We start from the raw sequence: 17,491 nt of genomic DNA, 5'->3' as shown, positions 1-17,491 counted from the left end.
CACAAGCCCCGCCCACACAAGCCCCACCCCCCCTCATCCCCCCTGTGCGCCCCACCTTTGACCCACCACCTCCCTCATCCCACCCCCACCCTTCCCCACACACACACATGGGGAGGGGAGGGATGGGATGAGGGGTGATGGGTCATTGGGGAGCGCACCTACCCCCCCCTTACCCCCCCCCCCCAACCCCTCCCCCCCCAACCCCCCCCCTTTACATCTCTTTTATTCTTTTCTTGTAATTCAGAATCAAGTAATTGTAAACAAAACAAATATAATTTATTAATATTGAAAATATTAAATATTCATTTGCGAGAATGTACAATCTTTCCCAGCAATCTTCTTCAGATGCCTTGTGATTTCGAAACTCAGACACCATATTCTGTTTTGAAACAAAAAGTGGATAATAATTAGGTTCTATAAAGATAATTACATGGTAATATGAATAAGCCTCGTTGACCACTGAATTAACACACCAGGAGCCTGTCATCCTTTCAAGGTCAATAAAATGAATTCCAGTGTACTGACAAAACCACGTCCAAACTAATGATGCAACCAACATAAGGCGACATTCTAAAGAGAGAGTGATATTAATAATAATTCAGAAATATTTACCTCCAGAAAATCATGTGTTGTACGAGTGATATTAATAATAATTCAGAAATATTTACCTCCAGAAAATCATGTGTTGTACGAGTGATATTAATAATAATTCAGAAATATTTACCTCCAGAAAATCATGTGTTGTACAAGATTGCTTCAACAGCTGATGTTGTGCGATAGTGCTGAAAAAAAAAAAAAATAAGTCAAGGGTATAGATGAAGAGACAGACAGGGAAAGCAACACACACACACACACACGCACACACACACACACATACACACACACATAGACACACACACACGTGCCTCACCATTGGTTTAATTCATTCGAGATCAGAGACCAGTCATTATAAATCATTGGCCTCTTCAATAAGAGCAGAGAGAGGTAGGTAGAAAGACAGACAGAGAGAGAGGCACACACACGTGTCTCACCATTGGTTTAATTCCTTCGAGATGAGAGGACGTGATAAGACTTCATGCCACTCATTGAAAATGTCTTTCAATTCTCTTCTAAAATCATTGATCTCTTCAATAAGAGTATTAATTTCATGAACCACGTCGTGATATGTGAACTCAATTTCTTCCAATGCCCTGTCAGGGAAAAAATATATATATATATATCAGAATTATCATGATTTAATTAATAATCATTTGCTTCATCGTTCAAAGAGAAAAGCATACACAAACTTACCAACTCTGTAGTGGGCTGTTGGCTTCATCGGAAGAAATATCGTCCATGCCTCAGTTGTAAAAATGAAAATCCTGTCTGGCAGAAACTTTGTCTGGCGAACCGCTTATAAAGCAACGATGAGGAAATTGCTTAATCATTGGGTGTGGGCACAGGAAATGACAAGCTTCTCTTAATGATCTCATCTGGCCACCGCCCGAGTTGCAAATCGTTTTTGGACATAAACCACGCCATAAAAGTTTTGATTCAAATGTTTTCAGTTCGTGTTCTGAGATAAAATATAAACACGAGACCTTGTCTCACAGAATAGTTCCTATTTTTCACAGCATGACAGTCCAAAACCACTTCCTCATTCACACAGCACGGCCGTGTCAAAAAACACTTCCTCATTTTCACGGCATGAACTGAAAACATTTGAAACAAAACTTTTTTCTGGCATGGTTTATGTACAAAAATGATTTGCAACTCGGGCGGTGGCCAGATGAGATCATTAAGACAAGTTTATCATTTCGTAATGGCACAAAAGGGGTATCTTAAAAAATATAAAGATTCAAATGTTTTGTTTTTCAATATTTTAGATGGGGATTATTGTGCAAAGAAAATTAAACTATTGAAGGAATTTGAGAATGAACAAATGTTTATAGGTTCAATGAGTGAGCTAAACAATATGCATTGGTTATTTGATAAAGAGTGCCCCGAGGCTTAGACGTTTCAGATATTTCTTTAGAATCACCTTTAACAAATCTTTATCTTGTTGTATGGGCTATTTGAATAGAGAGCCCCTAGGTTAAAAGGGGAAATAAAAAAATGACCGTTTTTACAGCCATTTTTCCCTGCTGTGCAGGGGTTTGGCTTTTTCTTGAGGCAATGTTTTATGGCCGGATGCCCTTCCTGACACCAACCCTGGTCGCGTCTTACGACACACAGGGATATGGTACACCTATTCTAACCGGGGCATACACCGGGACCAGTACACTGGCACTCATTTCGCCGACCTCGGAAGGATGGCAGGCTGAGTCAACCCCCTGGTGTTAATTCAGCAGCCAACGGGATTTGAACTCAGGACCCTGGGATCCCAAGCCGCCACCCTAACAACTAAGCCAACACCAGGCTCCAGGTTAAAAGGGGAGACAAATAAATATACCTTGGGCTAAAAAGGGGATTTATTTTTTCAGGGGAAAAAAAAGAAAAATTTCATGGCTGAAAATCCCCCATTCATTTACATGGGGAAAAGTGAGCCAGAACCAGTATTCTTTCCCTACTATTCTCCATATGACAAATTTGAGAATTGTCCTGCGTGTGAAAGACGGGGATTAAACACAGAGTCAAAAGCCTATAAACAATGTATATTCTGTGATTATCTTCTAATTAATGATAATCAAAAATATAAAAAGGAAAATAATTCTTTTAGATTTACACCAAAAATGAATTACTTTACAAGATTGATTCGAGAAATGAATGTAAAGTACGAGGGTGAGAACACACCTTTCCTTACAAGGGAAGAAACTGAACGTATTAGAGAAATGTTCAAAGGATTGTTGTTATATCTTATTCATGGATGTGATTTTCAGGGAAATATCAACACAAGATATTGCATAAATAAAATAATGGATTATCTTGAAATTAAACCTGAACTTAGGATAAAATATAGAATTTCGAAAAAAGCCAATAATAAATTAAATAACCTGTTTTCCAAATATATAAATGAATGATTTTTTACCTATTTGGGAAAATAAGATAAAATTTGACAACCATAAAAATCTCCCAAATTCATTAAGATGCCTCATAGTTGGTTCAAGTGGATGTGGAAAAACCTGCTTACTTTTAAAGATGCTCCTCACTCCCAACTTTTTAGATTATGATAATTTAATAATTTTCACAAAGTCGAGTTTTCAACCAGAGTATCAACTACTCTCAAAAGGTTTTAATGCTGGTCTTCAAAAAGAAGATATAATCGGTTTATTTAAACTTCAAAAAAACCTAAATGATTTTAACATTGAAGATATAATACAACTATTTTGTGATACACAAAGATGTAAAAAGAAATCAAAACCGATAACTTGTATTCTGAGTGATAATACGGATGATATACCGTCTCCCCAAGATTTGGATAAATCCAAAAAGAACCTCGTTATCTTTGATGATTGTGTTAATGAGAGAAACCAAACGGTAATGGACAACTACTACACAAGAGGGAGACATTCTTCTTGTAATTGTATTTATCTTAGTCAATCGTACTTTCAGCTTCCTCGTCGTTCCATCAGAAACAATGCTAATACTTTTATTTTATTCAAGTTAAATTCAATAGATATAAACAATTTTTGGAGAGACAATTGTTCTACATTATGTAGTAAAAAGGAATTTGGGGATTACATGAAACACACGACTGAAAAATATAAATATATTGTTGTGAAACAAGATGAGATATTAAATGATATTTTTCAATAAATAAATGGATGCGAAAGAAAGAGCAAGAAGATTTAGGGAACATCAAGAGTTGGTTTCAAAAGTTGTAAAACAGCAGGAAGACATAAAGAAGAAACGCAGACAGAAACTAACGGGCGAAGAAGCATTTGAAAGAAAACAAGAGAAATTTTTTAAACCACTTTTAAAAACTTCCCAAGAAAAAATGAAAGATGTTTCCACAGTTCCCACAGTAGAATATACTCCTAAAAACTTCAAATGTTAAAAGATTTCAGTCAAATGACGGAGGAAGAATTAGAGCATATTGGAGAATTAGAATATCATGATGAAGAATTATTTCAACAACTGGAAGAGATTAATCGACCCCCTGATTATATTGTGAATGCTCTTCAAAACAATGAATATTCAGCGGATTCAAAAACCAAAGCAGGACTCATTCCAACAGAACAATCAGCAATATTTCATCTTGTTCAAGAAAAGGTATTGATATTTAATGATGAATTAAGGTTCTTGGGTTCTGCTCAACCCCCTGTTAAACTAACTCCGAGATTAATGTTTCTTCTCACAAAAGATGGAAGACAAGGTTCAACTGTGAGGGATGAATCAAAGTATATTGATAAACCATTGGATATGGAAAATAATGATGATAGAGTATATATTGATCTGCTGAACACTCTAAATTATAAGGTTATTCTTTCTGGTAAAAGTAGGAAGAATGAGAAGGAGAAACACATTATTCAGGCTTTAAGTATCCTTGGTTCAGGTGTTAGTTTTCTTCCAAATGACCCATCGCAATTAGTTAATAGACTGTTATTGTTGTTAGACAGTAAGAAGGCTGGAAATAACAATTGTTTTAATGAAGCATCAGCCATTTTAGACCAGTTGATGAACATGAAAATAATTAATAAATATCAATATAAAGACATTTTATCTCATATTAAATAAGATGAGAAGCACAATCCTTAGTTTCAATTTCACAACAAGCGACCACACATCTTCATTCCCATACCCACTACAACTTGACACAACAAAAGAATATGAGGCATCTTTATTGTCCATGGAAACTTATAATACCTTATTTAATATAACCGAGAAAAATGACAAGTTTAGTTATAATCCGGGAAGTGGATACAAAACGATAACAGTCTCACCCGGAGCATTTGAGATTTCTCAAATATCTTCCGAAATTGCTCGTCTTATGAAAGAACAGGGTGATGAACCAAAAAATATTGTTATAAACATTCAAAAACATACTTCAAAATCAACGATTAAAGTTAAAAATAACTACAAGGTTGATTTCACAATTGATAATTCATTTAGAGAGTTATTGGGTTTCTCCTCAAAAAAGATTGAAACTAATGGGACGTTTTACAGTGATAATGTCATTCAAATATCCTCAGGAATAAATTCGGTGTTAATTCACTGTGATTTGATTGATGGTGCTTATAATGATGGATTAAAAACAAATACAATATTTTCATTCAGCGCATACTCAACCCCAATTGGTTATAAATTCAATATGGAACCCAAAAATTTGGTTTATCTACCTGTGTCAGGAAAAACCATACACAGAGTAAATTTTAGGATAACCGACCAAGATAATCGTATGATTTCTTTTAATGGAGAAGTTATATCCATCAAAATTCACCTACGTGAAGTTTTCCAATAAATAAATACGATGGTTATTGTGAGGAAACACGAGTTGGGAAAATATAAAATAATTACAGGGGATGGGATGTTCCTTTCCCCATACTACAAGGGTGAAGGTATGTATCTTGGTAGAGGATACTATAAACCTAAGAGACAAAGGGGTGTTGGACATCAATTTAGAGGAGATGGGATAATTGATACTCTCATGGGTATTGGTTCAACTATTCTTAAACATAAAGATCTAATTGGTTCAACTGCTTCTGCTGTGGGAAATGTAGCAGGTGCCGTAAAGAGTATAAAAGATGCTCAGAAGGAATCTCATAAATTACAAGCAATAAAAGAAATTAAGAAAGGCAAAACTCAGTTGTCCCCCCAAGAACGACAGAAAATAATTCAAATACTTGGATCAGGGTTTCAAAAGTTTTAACATCTTTTTTTCCTAAATAAATACAAGTATGGAAGCAATTGATAGTATCTATGATTTGGATGATACTATTATCATCTCAAACTCCACTAAAAAAGAAGATTACTTCAAGGTAAATGCAATAACTGGAACAGACTGGAATACGAATGGTACAAAAAGTTTTGAAATAAATAATCAACAAACCTATTTGAATCTCTCCGAAAGTTTCTTGTTGTGTAAATTTAAATTCACTAAAGCTGGGAATAATACAAACGCTACACTTGTAAATGATTTCTTCTGGAAAATGTTTGATAGTGTGCGTTTGTATATTGGGACACAAGAAGTTGAAGCGGTTGATTATGTCTCTGCTGTATCTGAAATGATAAAATTTACACTCTATACATTCAGTGATAGAATGGGAAAGGGGTCTGCCGAAGGTTTTATTCCTGATATGTCAACGGGAACAAACACAGACCCTGGATATACTCAAAGGAAAGGAATGTATAATGATGATACAAAAGCAGAAAATAGTTTTACTGTGGCAGTTCCTCTTAAAGGTATATTTGGATTTTGTGATCATGATAAAGTTCTGTATGGTCTTAAAATTAGATTTCAACTACAGACTAATGATAATGAAAATCGATTGCTTTTTGGTGTTGGTAGTGCTTTTGGTGAACAGAATAAATTTGTAATTGAGGAGATGAGTTGGTATATCAGTGAATATACTCCTAATCTTAAAACAGAAGAGATGTTGAATCGAAGACTTAACTCAAAGAAACCACTCAGTGTATCATACCTCAAAAGAAGATGTCAACACGTTAAACTCAATCAAACTACTTACACGTGGAATTTGGGTGTTCTGGAAGGAAAGCCACGATATCTGTGGATCATTTTTAAAAAGCCAGATGGTGATACTGCGACTGATACGAATAATGCATTGAGTGATAATGCTAAGGTGAAACAACTTCGCGTTTCTCTAGATGGAACATTTTACCCACGAGATAGATTGGAAATTAATTGGGAAAAAAATGATTTTGCTGAAGCATACAAGTCTTACCAAAAGGTGTGTGAAAGTAATGGAAATAAAGAACCTATTTTGGATATGACAGCATTTAAAAGTTTGTATACAATCTATGCGTTTGACCTGAGCGCTCAAAAGGAAACTATAAAGTCTAATCGAGTGGATACTTCCCTATACATTGAAAGAGGAGAGAGTGAAGAAGTTGATACATATTGTTTGCTTTTGGAAGAAACAGAATTGCAGATTAATACAGATAATGGTGTGATGATTAGTCTCACATAATTTTTTGTTAAATAAATGAGTGGCAAAGTACCAACTGGGGTATATGTTAATCAAATCAATCTTCATAAACTATCATCTTGTGTTCAAAATCAAAAGCCTTGTACGATTAACGTTAATACAATTCAGAGAAAAGGAGCAGTAAGAATTGATGTTTTTCTCACAAGAGAACAGGTTAAAATCTTGAATGACACTGGCTCACTTAAAATTAAAATGACAAAACCAATGTTGAAAAAATATTCAATAAGAGAGACGAGTGGAGGATTTCTCCCATTTCTAATTCCTTTATTTGCTGGTTTAAGTGCGGTTGGAGCATTGACGGGTGGTATTTCAACAGCGGTGAAAACTGCCAACGAAAGGAAGGCTCAACTCCAGGCTCAAAAAGAATTGGAAAGACATAACAAAGAGTTGGAGAAACAAATTAGTGGAAGTGGTGTAATTGTAGATTTTGCTGAAAAACTTGAAGGTCTGCCTGATAAAGCGAGATTGTTAGTTGGAGATATGCTTTCTTCTATAGCACAAGCAGGTGTAAAATTAACGAAAAGAGGTAATGGATTATATCTTTCTAATAAATAAATGAGCATTGATGAGTGGTTGAAAGAATTTGGAAAGAATACAACATCAAATTTACAACTTGTCAAATATTGTAAGAAATTAAAAATTCATAATGTGGTTATTTGTATGAGAGATGAATTAACAAATGTGCCAAAACATACAAAGAATATTATTATGAACTTAGAAGATAATAATGGGAACGGTTCTCATTGGGTTTGTATTTTTAATAGTCAAGACAAATATTATTTTGATAGTTTTGGTCTTCCGCCACCTGTTGAAGTCATAAAATTCTTACAGAATGGTGTTTATCAAACATTTCAAGTCCAAGAATTAAATTCCAAGTGTTGTGGTCAATTATGCCTATATGTGTTATTTCAACTCAACAAAAATAAAAAAATTTATGATATTATTTTTAATCTAATATAAATGACTTATGTTGGTAAAGATGGTTCTATCTTTGGTGTATCTCAAGAACTGGATATTGATTTATCAAATTATTACACAAAGGCACAGGCTGAACGACATAAATATAATATAACCAAAAATATTAACATGAAAAATGCTTATAAATTAAAAAATTATCCAACCCCAACTGAAGCGAATGACTTGGTGAGATTAAGTGATTTATCACAATATATATACTTAAATAAAACGGCTGTGTATTCCAAAGATACAGAAGTGTTGATATTATCTCCAGGTCATACAGAATTCACAGTTCGAATTAAAATAAATTTTTATAAAGAAGGGCGTATCGTTTGTTTGAGAATAGAACAATGGGGGTATGATATGAATGATTTAGGGTATAATTGGTCATTTAAAATTAACCTCGAAGACCTGGAACAATTAAATCAGTCTCGTAAGGAAGAATATTATCCACTTGGTATCGAGAATGAGTTTTGTGGGGCTACGATTAGTAAACAACAAATAAAAGAATTTAATAAGGGTAAATATAATAATGGTTTTGCCCTTGTTTATCTCATGAAAACAGAAAAACAGGATTATATATAATAAGTAAGGAAATACAAAATGATTTAACTATGGGAAGATGGGGAGGTGTTTCGTGCCATAATATTATTCTAACATATATTTCTAATACATAAATGACAGCAAGAAGGCTTCAAGAAAATTATCATTTCTGTGTTCAAGCATACCTTCAAGAAAAGGGTATTCGGTATTTTAATAAATATGTTCTACAACATAAGAATGAGGTATTTTCAATAAAAGATTGGCATTATGCTGATGTTGATAAACCGACAACTTTAGATTTAATTAGAATGTTAAATAATGAAAAAATTATAAAGTTAAGAAAAGGTAAGGCTCTTTTAGAAATTCAAAAGAAATTTTATTGGTTTCCTGTTGTAAAAAATTATTTTGGATACAGGAATAACAAGAAATCCTGATGAATATATGTATAATATTCTATGGGGTGTAAGCGATTCAAGGATAGTAAGGGATGAGGAAGGAGTTGAAGAAGAGAGGGAAGAGGAGGAAAAGGAGAAGAGAGAGAAGGAGGAGAGGGAGAAGAAAGAGAAGGAGGAAAGAGAGAAGAGAGAGAGGGATGAAAGGGAGAAGAGAGAGAGAGGGAGGAAAGAGAGAAGAGAGAGAGGGAGGAGAGGGAGGAAAGAGAGTGGATGAATAAATATCAAAATATGAAAACCAGTGAGATTCAAAAAAGAATAGGGGTATTACAGAAAATAACTCAACCCACCGAGGAGGAAAACAAAGAATTGATGTCTATTTACAATACTTTCGACAAGACTATTGACATCGAGAAGACATGTATTTTAATTCAAGTTTTTCATTTTTTTTTTTCTTAAATAAATGGGGGAGAGAGTGAAGGCATTTCTAAGGATTCTTTATGTTTTAAAAATTAAGATTCAAATGTGCATGTTGGAAACTAAAAAGGTTTTTGCACTCTGCAGGAATTTTTCTCATAAATAAATGAGTTATTGTCTCAAATGTAAAAAGAAAACTAATACTAAAAATATTTCATATATTAAAAGTAAAAATAACAGGGTTATACAAAAAGGTATATGTTCAGTGTGTGGTTCAAAAAAAATCAATTTATCTCCCAACACAAACTAGGAGGAGATATACAAAAGTTTTTATCAGGAAGTAAATTTACAACTACTGGAATACCAGGGGAATTACATCTTCCAGGGTATTCTTTCTGTGGTCCAGGCACAAACTTGGATAAAAGATTAGATGAGGCAGACAATCCTAAATCCTGGAGTAAGCCTATCAATAGAGTTGATGAAGTGTGCATGAGACACGATATTGATTATGGGAATACCACAACGTTGGAAGAAAAGCATGAAGCCGATAGAGAAATGTTGTATAATTTGTCTCTGATACAAAATCCAACCTTGAGAGAAAAAGTTGATCGGTTCATTGTGAAGAAGATGATCAGTGCTAAATTGAAACTTGGACTTGGAAATTCAAAAAACTTGTAAGCTCTATTGATGTCATGAAGATTGAAGAGCAATTAGCTGATGAATTACATAAACCAATATTCACAAAGTTTCAGAGAAGGAAAGTTTATTCCAAGGAAGTAGATTATATCTGGTCTGCTGATTTGATTGAAATCAATAATGATAAGGGGTACAAGTATGCTTTAACCGTTATTGATTTGAGGAGTAGATATGTGTGGGTTGTCCCTTTAAAAAACAAAACAGGTAATACTCTTATGTTAGCTTTTCAACAGATATTTAATAAAAGTAAGAGAAAACCTAAAAAATTGTGGACTGATGAGGGTAGAGAGTTTTATAACAAGACATTTATGAATTTTCTAAAAAATAACAGTATTACATTATACAGTACCTTTAATGAAGGGAAGGCAGTTGTTGTTGAACGTTTTAATCGTACCTTAAAAGAGAGACTATATAAAAAATTCACACAACTCGGTTCACAACAATGGTCATCTTTTATTCAGGATATTGTGGATAAGTATAATGACACGATTCACACGGCAACAAATATGAAACCATCAGAAACATTTACAAAATTAAAATATGAAAAAGAGATTAATGTCAGAAAACCTAAGTTCAAAGTTGGTGATATCGTAAGAATATATAGGTGGAAATCTCATTTTGAAAAAGGTTATACGAAAAGATGGACCAACGAGCTTTTTAAAATTGTTGATGTAATAGATACGGTTCCTTGGACTTATAAGATATATGATTTGGAAGGGGAAGAGATTTTAGGTTCATTTTATTCACAGGAATTACAAAAGACAAAGATAAATTGAAATTTTTTGACTCCGCCCCTTTTTGGCTCCACCCACACAAGCCCCCGCCCACACAAGCCCCGCCCACACAAACCCCACACAAACCCCACCACACACGCGCCCACAAGCTCCAATAAATTGAAATTTTTTACACCGCGCCTTTTTGACTCCGCCCACACACGCCCCTCCCACCGAAGCCCCGCCCACACAAACCCCACACAAACCCCACACAAGCTCCACACAACCTCCACACAAAAACTCCACACAAGCTCCACACACACAAACCCCACACAAGCTCCACCCATATTCATCATATTCACATAATTAGTGATTAGTTAATTAGTTCCCCACACACACAACATGTTTATTTAATTAAAAAATTATCCACCCATCCACACAAGCTCCACTCATCCACCCATCCCCCCATCTCTCCACCCATCCATTTATCCACACAAACCTCATCCACATAAGCCTCATCCACATTCACCCCTCCCACACAAGCTCCACCCACATAAACCCCTGCCCATATAAACCCTGCCCACATAACCCCCTCCCACATAAGCCCTCCCTACCCAAGCTCCACACAAAAACTCCACACACGTAACCCCCTCCCACACAACCTCCACCCACATAAACCCCCGCCCCCGCAAGCCCCACCCACACAACCCCCGCCCCCCCCCCCCCCCCGCCCACACACGCCCCTCCCGCGCCCACCCGACCCACACAATCACCCACACAAGCCCCGCCCACACAAGACCCGCCCACACAAGCCCCGCCCCCTCATCCCCCCTGTGCGCCCCCACCTTTGACCCACCACCTCCCTCATCCCACCCCCACCCTTCCCCACACACACACATGGGGAGGGGAGGGATGGGATGAGGGGGTGATGGGTCATTGGGGGAGCGCACCTACCCCCTCCCCCCAACCCCCTTTACATCTCTTTTATTCTTTTCTTGTAATTCAGAATCAAGTAATTGTAAACAAAACAAATATAATTTATTAATATTGAAAATATTAAATATTCATTTGCGAGAATGTACAATCTTTCCCAGCAATCTTCTTCAGATGTCTTGTGATTTCGAAACTCAGACACCATATTCTGTTTTGAAACAAAAAGTGGATAATAATTAGGTTCTATAAAGATAATTACATGGTCATATGAATAAGCCTCGTTGACCACTGAATTAACACACCAGGAGCCTGTCATCCTTTCAAGGTCAATAAAATGAATTCCAGTGTACTGACAAAACCACGTCCAAACTAATGATGCAACCAACATAAGGCGACATTCTAAAGAGAGAGTGATATTAATAATAATTCAGAAATATTTACCTCCAGAAAATCATGTGTTGTACGAGTGATATTAATAATAATTCAGAAATATTTACCTCCAGAAAATCATGTGTTGTACGAGTGATATTAATAATAATTCAGAAATATTTACCTCCAGAAAATCATGTGTTGTACAAGATTGCTTCAACAGCTGATGTTGTGCGATAGTGCTGAAAAAAAAAAATAATAAGTCAAGGGTATAGATGAAGAGACAGACAGGGAAAGCAACACACACACACACACGCACACACACACACACACACATACACACACACACATAGACACACACACACGTGCCTCACCATTGGTTTAATTCATTCGAGATCAGAGACCAGTCATTATAAATCATTGGCCTCTTCAATAAGAGCAGAGAGAGGTAGGTAGAAAGACAGACAGAGAGAGAGGCACACACACGTGTCTCACCATTGGTTTAATTCCTTCGAGATGAGAGGACGTGATAAGACTTCATGCCACTCATTGTAAATGTCTTTCAATTCTCTTCTAAAATCATTGATCTCTTCAATAAGAGTATTAATTTCATGAACCACGTCGTGATATGTAAACTCAATTTCTTCCAATGCCCTGTCAGGGAAAATATATATATATATATATATATATATATATATATATATATATATATATATATATATATATATATATATATATATATATATATATATATATATATCAGAATTATCATGATTTAATTAATAATCATTTGCTTCATCGTTCAAAGAGAAAAGCATACACAAACTTACCAACTCTGTAGTGGGCTGTTGGCTTCATCGGAAGAAATATCGTCCATGCCTCAGTTGTAAAAATGAAAATCCCGTCTGGCAGAAACTTTGTCTGGCGAACCGCTTATAAAGCAACGATGAGGAGATTGCTTAATCATTGGGTGTGGGCACAGGAAATGACAAGCTTCTCTTAATGATCTCATCTGGCCACCGCCCGAGTTGCAAATCATTTTTGGACATAAACCACGCCATAAAAGTTTTGATTCAAATGTTTTCAGTTCGTGTTCTGAGATAAAATATAAACACGAGACCTTGTCTCACAGAATAGTTCCTATTTTTTCACAGCATGACAGTCCAAAACCACTTCCTCATTCACACAGCACGGCCGTGTCAAAAAAACACTTCCTCATTTTCACGGCATGAACTGAAAACATTTGAAACAAAACTTTTTTTCTGGCATGGTTTATGTACAAAAATGATTTGCAACTCGGGCGGTGGCCAGATGAGATCATTAAGAGAAGTTTATCATTTCGTAATGGCACAAAAGGGGTATCTTAAAAAATATAAAGATTCAAATGTTTTGTTTTTCAATATTTTAGATGGGGATTATTGTGCAAAGAAAATTAAACTATTGAAGGAATTTGAGAATGAACAAATGTTTATAGGTTAAATGAGTGAGCTAAACAATATGCATTGGTTATTTGATAAAGAGTGCCCCGAGGCTTAGACGTTTCAGATATTTCTTTCGAATCACCTTTAACAAATCTTTATCTTGTTGTATGGGTTATTTGATAAAGAGTGTCCCGGGGCTTAGGCGTTTCAGATATTTCTTTAGAATCACCTTTAACAAATCTTTATCTTGTTGTATGGGCTATTTGAATAGAGAGCCCCTAGGTTAAAAGGGGAAATAAAAAAATGGCCATTTTTACAGCCATTTTTCCCTGCTGTGCAGGGGTTTGGCCTTTTCTTGAGGCAATGTTTTATGGCCGGATGCCCTTCCTGACACCAACCCTGGTCGCCTCTTACGACACACAGGGATATGGTACACCTATTCTAACCGGGGCATACACCGGGACCAGTACACTGGCACTCATTTCGCCGACCTCGGAAGGATGGCAGGCTGAGTCAACCCCCTGGTGTTAATTCAGCAGCCAACGGGATTTGAACTCAGGACCCTGGGATCCCAAGCCGCCACCCTAACCACTAAGCCAACACCAGGCTCCAGGTTAAAAGGGGAGACAAATAAATATACCTTGGGCTAAAAAGGGGATTTATTTTTTAGGGGAAAAAAAAGAAAAATTTCATGGCTGAAAATCCCCCATTCATTTACATGGGGAAAAGTGAGCCAGAACCAGTATTCTTACCCTACTTATACACATATATATATATATATATATATATATATATATATATATATATATATATATACATATGTATACATATATATATATATATACATATATATATACATATATATATATACATATATATATATATATATACATATATATACATATATATATACATACATATATATATACATACATATATATACATATATATATACATATATATATATATACATATATATACATATATATATACATATATATGTATATATATACATATATATACATATATATATATATATACATATATATCTACATATATATATATATATATATATATATATATATATATATATATATATATATATATATATATATATATATATATATATATATATATATATATATATATATATATATATATATATACATAGGGTAAGGTAGGGTAAGCATACTGATTCTGGCTCACTTTTCCCCATGTAAATGAATGGGGGATTTTCAGCGATTCCCTTTTTTTTTCCCTAAAAATAAACCCCCTTTTTATCCCAAGGTATATTTATTTGTCTCCCCTTTTAACCTGGAGGTTGAACCTCATTGAATTGAACACCTGGGGGTTGAACAGCTCACTCATTGAACCTATAAAGATTTGTTCATTCTCAAATTCCTTCAATAGTTTAATTTTCTTTGCACAATAATCCCCATCTTAAATATTGACAAACAAAACATTTGAATCTTTATATTTTTGAAGATACCCCTTTTGTGCCATTACGAAATGATAAACTTCTCTTAATGCTCTTGTTTGACCACCTCCTGAGCCACAGGTTATTTTTTTGTTAAGCCCCGCCCACTTTTGTTAAGCCCCGCCCACTTTCCACAAGGTATTCAATAAGCCCCGCCCACTTTTCTTTAAGCCCCGCCCACTTTTGCTAAGCTCCACCCACTTTTTGTGAGGTATTTTTTCTAAGCCACGCCCACTTTTCTAAGCTCCGCCCACTTTTGCTAAGCCCCGCCCACTTTCCACAAGGTATTCAATAAGCCCCGCCCACTTTTCTTTAAGCCCCGCCCACTTTTGCTAAGCTCCGCCCACTTTTCATAAGGTATTTTTTCTTAGCCACGCCCACTTTTCCTAAGCCCCGCCTACTTTTGCTAAGCCCCGCCCACTCTTACATCATTTCCAGTTCATCTCTGACTCACAAAGAAATCACTAGAAAATTACAGGATGTTATGGTTTTGAAAAATTTCCCAATGAAGGCTTGCCGAGGCTTGCCCAAGGAATTTCCAAAGGAAACCACACCCACCAGTCTTTCTCTTTTAAAGCTTCAAACCCAGGCTCCATTTTAAACATTTGTTTTTGCTGGCAATGGTGTGCTGTGTGCTTGCCTGGAACTCTCTGTCTTGTATGGAACTAAACCTTCAAGTTGATGAACTGGATTCAAACCTCTTATCCATTGAGGTAAGATTTTTATTTTCCTATTTTCACACTTTGATTGAAGCATACTCATTTAATAATTAAATTACTTAATTAATACATTATTATTTTCTCTCACAGGAAATTGTATCTGAAAATACTGCTTTTGCTACAACTTGGAGCGAAATTGTTGACTTGGTTGAAGACCTTGTGAGCGACCAAGACCTTGAGTGGGATGACTTTGGGGTTCCTTGGAACTCTCTGACTTGTATGGAACTAAACCTTCAAGTTGATGAACTGGATTCAAACCTCTTATCCATTGAGGTAAGATTTTTATTTTCCTATTTTCAAACTTTGATTGAAGCATACTCATTTAATAATTAAATAACTTAATTAATACATTATTATTTTCTCTCACAGGAAATTGTATCTGAAAATACTGCTTTTGCTACAACTTGGAGCGAAATTGTTGACTTGGTTGAAGACCTTGTGAGCGACCAAGACCTACAGAACGAGCAAGACCTTGAGTGGGATGACTTTGGTGTTCCTTGGAACTCTCTGTCTTGTATGGAACTAAACCTTCAAGTTGATGAACTGGATTCAAACCTCTTATCTGTTGAGGTAAGATTTTTATTTTCCTATTTTCAAACTTTGATTGAAGCATACTCATTTAATAATTAAATAACTTAATTAATACATTATTATTTTCTCTCACAGGAAATTGTATCTGAAATACAAAATGAAAATACTGCTTTTGCTACAACTTGGGGCGAAATTGTTGGCTTGGTTGAAGACCTTATGAGCGACCAAGACCTACAGAACGAGTTCGTCCTTGATGACCCAACCAAAGAGTTATACCTTGGAGACCAGCAAAATCCTGAAAAAGAGTTTTACAGCAATAGTACTCATTGTGAGTTATCAAGACAATACCCACTGAACAAGTTATACGTTGATGAGCTAGAATACAAGTTTTACCTTGGAGACTCACAAATTTTGAAAAAATCAGTAAATGAGTTCTGCCTTGATGGTTTAAATAACTACCTTGGAGACTCAGGAAAAGGGTTCTGCCAAGATGGTTTTAAATATGGGAACTACCTTGGAGACTCACAAATTTTGAAAAAATCAGTAAATGAGTTCTGCCTTGATGGTTTAAATAACTACCTTGGAGACTTGGAAAGTTGGGTTTATTTTGAAGACTTGAAATGCTACCACTCTTTGGGATTTAAACCTATCAAGAAAGTTCTTACTCCCTCTTTCTATGTCATCAAACCTGAAAGCCTTAAAAGACAGAATTGGAAGAAGAGAAAAAAAAAAAAAACGTAAAATATATATATATATATAGGTGGAAATCTCATTTTGAAAAAGACATTGTGTTGGGTGAGGATTGAGTTGGGGTTGAGATTTTGAATGTGAGGGTTGGGGTTGAGATTTTGAATGTGAGGGTTGGGACACACACACACACACACATACACATCAACAAACAAAAGTTAAGCCTTGACTATTCAGTTGAGGATTCTGTGTTTGGGGTTCACAGATCCAAGAACGTCCACCCCTTGACACACATTATATACTGTTATACACCTCGGACTTGGCCCTCGAGTGTCCACAACGGTGTATAGTAGGAGGGAGTGAAGCGCCAACCTATTGCTCCCATTGCACACACACACACACAAACAAAAGTTAAACCTTCACTATTCAGTTGAGGATTCTGTGTTTGGGGTTCACAGATCTAAGAACGTCCCCCTTGACACACATTATATACTGTAATACACCTCGGACTTGTCCCTCTAGTGTCCACAAAGGTGTATTATCTGCTTAGT

The 17,491-nt window shown here is 35.6% G+C and overlaps 3 long non-coding RNA genes across 3 annotated transcripts; 1 reads left to right on the top strand and 2 right to left on the bottom strand.

Moving 5' to 3' along the window:
• Positions 1-206: 206 nt before the first annotated feature.
• Positions 207-1,625, bottom strand: LOC147007429 (uncharacterized). Its single transcript, XR_015054196.1, has 3 exons — positions 1,032-1,625; positions 725-782; positions 207-379 (listed from the first exon to the last, which is right to left on the bottom strand). It is a non-coding gene; the product is annotated as an uncharacterized LOC147007429 (long non-coding RNA).
• Positions 1,626-11,819: 10,194 nt separating this feature from the next.
• Positions 11,820-14,273, bottom strand: LOC147007428 (uncharacterized). The gene is made up of 4 exons (XR_015054194.1): positions 12,936-14,273; positions 12,601-12,759; positions 12,290-12,347; positions 11,820-11,944 (listed from the first exon to the last, which is right to left on the bottom strand). It is a non-coding gene; the product is annotated as an uncharacterized LOC147007428 (long non-coding RNA).
• Positions 14,274-14,833: 560 nt separating this feature from the next.
• Positions 14,834-16,998, top strand: LOC147007427 (uncharacterized). The gene is made up of 3 exons (XR_015054195.1): positions 14,834-15,995; positions 16,092-16,292; positions 16,389-16,998. It is a non-coding gene; the product is annotated as an uncharacterized LOC147007427 (long non-coding RNA).
• The last annotated feature ends 493 nt before the right edge of the window (positions 16,999-17,491 follow it).

This window comes from Eptatretus burgeri, unplaced genomic scaffold, assembly GCF_056783735.1.
Source record: "Eptatretus burgeri isolate ZD-2024b unplaced genomic scaffold, Ebu_testis_v1 Ebu_testis_scaffold_176, whole genome shotgun sequence".
Taxonomy (NCBI): Eukaryota; Metazoa; Chordata; class Myxini; order Myxiniformes; family Myxinidae; genus Eptatretus; species Eptatretus burgeri.
The sequence above is the reverse complement of the archived record's forward strand: the minus strand, read 5'-3'. Positions and strand labels throughout refer to the sequence as shown.